Source organism: Solanum pennellii, chromosome 8 (assembly GCF_001406875.1).
Source record: "Solanum pennellii chromosome 8, SPENNV200".
Taxonomy (NCBI): domain Eukaryota; kingdom Viridiplantae; phylum Streptophyta; class Magnoliopsida; order Solanales; family Solanaceae; genus Solanum; species Solanum pennellii.
The window spans coordinates 17449355-17454729 of NC_028644.1; the positions used below are offsets into that span (position 1 = coordinate 17449355).

At 32.1% G+C, this 5375-nt stretch overlaps 1 long non-coding RNA gene across 1 annotated transcript; it reads right to left on the reverse strand.

The window, feature by feature from the left end:
* Positions 1–3202: 3202 nt before the first annotated feature.
* LOC107027283 lies at positions 3203–5089 on the reverse strand. Its single transcript, XR_001457751.2, has 2 exons — positions 4641–5089; positions 3203–3394 (listed from the first exon to the last, which is right to left on the reverse strand). It is a non-coding gene; the product is annotated as an uncharacterized LOC107027283 (long non-coding RNA).
* Positions 5090–5375: the final 286 nt, after the last annotated feature.

The following is a 5375-nucleotide window of genomic DNA, read 5'->3' on the forward strand; positions in this document are numbered from 1 at the left end:
TGGGGTGGGGTGGGGGGGTAGGGGGGGTCAACAATCAGTTATATTGTATATATAAGACCTTTTTAAAAAAAATATGTATATATCGAGATTTTGAATTCCCTATCAAGGCATAAAAATTCACCCTAAAGTAATTTCTGATTGTCGAGATATATATTATTAATCATATTTTCAGATATAGTATTTATTATTGAAAAATTATTTATTCAGTTTTAATAAAAGTTGTAATAGATCATATATTCATTTATGATGTCCTTTTACTCTTATAGTAGATGATTTAGTGCATAGAGTTTCAACTTATGCAAGGAGGATAAATCATAAGTTCTTATAAGTAAAAGTTTTTGTTCACAATCTAAGACGAAAAGTGGTCATTCATCAGTATTATTGTAGCACAAGATTATATATAATTTATCTTATGTGAACGATATAGTTCCAACTTCTTGTGTTGGTGCATTTTGTATGTATTGAATGAGACAGACTGACAAGAGCATATCTTATAAACTGTTAAATGTAATTATTTTCTTAATCCTCATATAAACTGTTAAATGTAATTATTTTCTTAATCCTCATATAACTATTACGATCTGCATTTATTAATTATTATTTTGATTTTTTATAAGGAGAGATTCTAAAATGAGTCAATATGCCTAGTAAATTAGATGATAATATAATATACATTGCTGAAATTGTAACATTCCGGCTTAGAAAGAGCTAGATTTTGGAAGAAGTAATTTGGAAAGAGCTAATTTGTAATTTGTTCAAGTTATGCTTAAGTTGAGAGTTTTGGGTCAGTTTCAAACGACCATAACTTTAGGTACATGATGATTAGGTGGCCCATAAGTTATAAAATGAAAGATCTTTGAATCCTCTTTTCAAGGCCACCGAATTTGCTGAATTTTGAGTTCAGATGAGGAAGGCATTTGAAGTCAGCTTGTCCAGATGACGGAGATATGCCCATTTCGACATGCTTTAAGTTGAAGGTTTGCGAAACTTTTATGCAATAGTTGGCACTAGAGGTGGATTTAGATGATTGTGAGGGGATAAACAATCAATTATATTTTATATATGAGACATTTCTTTTACAAAAATGTTTTATGTATCTATAGTGTCACACCCTGAACCTACACCCTAGAAGTGGATGACACTCAAGAACCATTTTGATCCCCAAGCAAACCTTTGTCCTCGATGACTACATAGCAGAAGACTTACTCAAGCATTTTTAAATTTAAATGCTAAAGAGAAAACATCTAATCAAATATTGTTTGAACTGTTTGAGAATACTAAATGTAAGCAGTAATAGTTAAGCAAAATATCTGAAGATAAACACCTGGAGACTCTAATATTGTCTATTTATTAAGCCTCTACTGTCTGAGATAGGCGCCAGGACAGACCCACGACAACCTTATATATAATTGTTAAAGCAAATAAATGATCAAAGTCCTCAGAAAGTAAGGAGGTCTCACCAAAAGCTGGTAAGAGATTGGGTGATATCAATGATTCACCTGTTGATGATCATGAACACCAATGTCTTCATCATAAGACAATGCAGGTCAAAAGACATCTATATATTGAATATATGAGTATGTAATAAGGCTCGGTAAAACATTAACTTGATTGAAAGACTAAAATATAGCTCAACTGAAATAAAGCATAAAAATGAAATAAAATTTTTAGTTCACAAATATAATGCAGTAATATACATTTTCGAACTGAACTCAAATATGTAGATATGTGTAAATACTCTTTACTTTACTGGAGAGTTTCTCTAACGACAACCATCACTATGAGCCTCGTGATGATACAACGGATTACCCACGTTGCAAGATCCACTTTATATCTTGCCTGAGTATAGAAAGCAACTGTACTGATAGATCCACTAAAAAGCCTTCTTCAGAAAGGTGAGTAGTCGTCCATCTTATGGTATGATCCTGCGTATGATGTCTATGGCGTTTATGGGATTTGAAATGTCTGAACTCTTATCTTACATCGTTGCTCAATAATACTCCCAAAATAATATATGTATATTGTGCTCATAGTTTAATAAACTATATGTCTGTCTTAATTAAGGGTGAGACCAAGCTCAAATATGTGAATCGAAGCTCAAATCTTTCTACAAAAACTGTCTTTCAAAGTCATGTATGTAAGTTAAATCATGAGAAAGTTTTCTAACTTGCATACCTCATAATTATTTGTAATCAATTTTCCTAATAGCATAAAGACTCTAAAATCATGCATTAAATTATAAGCTTCACGAAATCATAATAATGTAATGTCAACAACTCACAAGAATAACAATGTAAAGGTCAAGAATCTTTAATCTTAAATAATAAATTAAAAAAAAAAACATGAAAGTGGGTTTGATAGCTCTAATCATGGAATTTAATTCATGAACATTGATAATTCTTGGAGATGAGTTTTTGAGGAGCTTTCTTGAAAAAATATTTGAATTTCATGCAGGCATAACTAGGGCAGATTTTTAAAATGAGATGAAGAAAGCAATTGTTAATTTTATTTTTTTAGTGGCAAAAATAGTGATCATATGCAGGAAATTATATTATAATGCAGATCAGTGAAGGGCATATTAAATTTAAGACAAGTAAAATTTTAACATGCTGGAAAATTAATTATATTTTTTAGTGGCAAAAAGTAATTAAGTTGCAGAAATTGTGTAGTAGTGACAGAAATATTGGCAGACTTATCTCATTTTTTAAACGTGCTGAAAGTTATTTCTTGATAAGTCAACATCCATTTTATTAATGATATCTAGGTTGTTGAAAATTCCAAATATAATGTAGCACTGATAGGCGTGACTTTCTAAACCCCAAATAACATATGGAATAACTAATCCTTATGACATCAGTATCAACAAAATTATAGACATGATTTCTACCAAATAACCATTCTAGATTTGTAGAAAGCGGCATTTAAAAATTAATGATATGAGGTTGATTTAGTTTATTAATGCTACGAACTAAAGATGACACGCGAAATGACAAATAATTAGCATTTAAACAAGTCTTAGTTTTAAAACATTAATTAGACAATATTAAACAAGTGATCAAGTAGTGATAACTTTATTTTTATTTTAGTTAGATCTAAAACCATTTTATCCTATACAGACTATCAAACAAATCACAATCCTCTAGGATCTGTTTCTATCACAAAGTAAGTTATGCTAAAATAAATAAACAAATAGCACATAAACTCCTCCACCATTTAGACGGTACCCCAAGTTATATTATATATGTGAGAGAGTCAAAGAGTTATTACAAGATTCTTACAGAACCGAATAGGAACAAACCCAACAACAACAAAATTAACTTAAAACAAAATATAAAACTCCATCCTAATATCTTAACCAGGTGACTCTTTAACTTGAACAAAAAAGTCCAACCTGCTGAAGAAGAAGATACAAACATATACAATACATCAAGACAATAATACTCGCATAATAGTACTTATTTCAACATATAGGTTTAAAATAGACATACACACATTCTGGCATTTCAAGGGTAGCATAAAATCACGCTTAAAGCAAAAGGGATAAGAAATTGACCTGGATGCTTTCTTTTGTTCGTTTTCGAACATACAACAAACATATAATATTCATGATAGATATGAAGACGAATTTAACTAATGAAGGGGGGCTAACCGATTATGCAAAATATAGTTCTCAGCAATGCTGACTAATTTAATTCAAATAGACCTTGCAGAACAAAACAAAGTGGATAGGTACTCCTTCGAATTCACCAGAATTACTTTTCTTAAAGTAGAAAGCAATTTTTTTCAAAGTATTCAAGTGTGAGTAGTTTGTGAAAGTCTCTCTTCAAAATTAGAAGAGTGTCTTGCTTATATACTAGGGGGAGGGCCCAATATTAAAGGAAAGGAAATATTCTAGGGATCAAATAATATTATCTACAAAAGAGTAAAATTATTACACAACTTTTTACCCAAATTGAATATAGACTTACCAAAGAAGGAATACGTAAGAATCTGTCAACTTATTTAAGTTAAAGAAGTTAACCAACAACGGTCACTAAATCAAGTAAAGAAATAATCCTACAACACGTTTACTTAAACAAAAGGACAAATAAGGTAGGTAAAAGAACCAATTAGGTAGTCATTTAAAATGGGTAAACTTATTCAAAACAACTCAATAAATGACCAAATTTAAGATTACCACATTTAATAGAATCAGTTACCAATTCAAATTGATGTATTAGTGTATTACAACATCAATTCAAACAATTTAAACACAATGGAAAATATTATCAGCAAAAGGAAAATCTTGGATTTTACAGGAAGCAAATATTCGGATCGATTAGGAGGATCAAATATTACAGTAAATTAGAAATTCACAATCCCATCTAACAAAAAAAAAAACTCAGTACGAACATGCCAAACAACCAACAGTGAATATTAGCACGAGACTAAATGGAGAAATCCGCCAAATCACCATTAAGAAAGCTTGCATGAATTCCAATTCATCAAAAGAAAACATGTAATCCTACCATTTGAAACATGTAGTGGAATATGATACATAAACGAGATCAAATGATGCTCAAATTCCCAAAATTATATTCACGATAATGAAAAATCAGTAACAAAGAGTTAAAAGGGGCCATAAAATTAATTAAACTTACCTGGACAGATCTGTCGAGATCCGTCTAACGACCCAAAGCTTGGAATTCCATGGAGATTTCTTGGTGGGATTCTTGCCAGTCGCTGGAGTTGTTATCCCCGGTTGGAGCTGGTGTCCTCGACGGCGACAGCTAATGGTGGTGTTGCATTGTCTCATTGGAGTTGTTGTTCATGTTGTTGTCATTAGCCTCGCCTGGTGGCTGCTGGAGTTGGAGTTGCTGGCTGGCCAAGTTGCTGTTGTAGCCGGAGACGAGAGGGAAAGGAGGAGGATAAGAGGAGAGAGGAGTGACGGGGAAAGAGAAGAAGAGGAAGACGAGGACTCACCGACGATTGGAGTCGACCGGTGGTTTTTCTGGTTGCTTCGGGAGTTGGTCACGCTGATTGGGAGAGTAAGAGAAAGAAAAATATCTTTAGGTTTAGGGTCTTCTTCGATTGAAATGGGAAAGTAAAGGATGGTCAAATCTGGACCATTTGATCTATTAAGATGTAGGGCTGAGATTGGATCTAGGATTGAATGGGTCTTCAGAGTTGAAATGAAATGGACGAAATTGAAATAATATTGACTAGAATTGAAATGAAATGTGACTATATTTGAAATAAAATTGAAATTGAGATGGCTAGAATTGATACAACTTAGCTAGCGTTTGGTCATAGATTTCCAAATATTCTTGGCAAATATTATTTCAGTGAAAATTTGGGTGAAATTTCATCATGTGTTTGGCCATAGAATTTGGGAA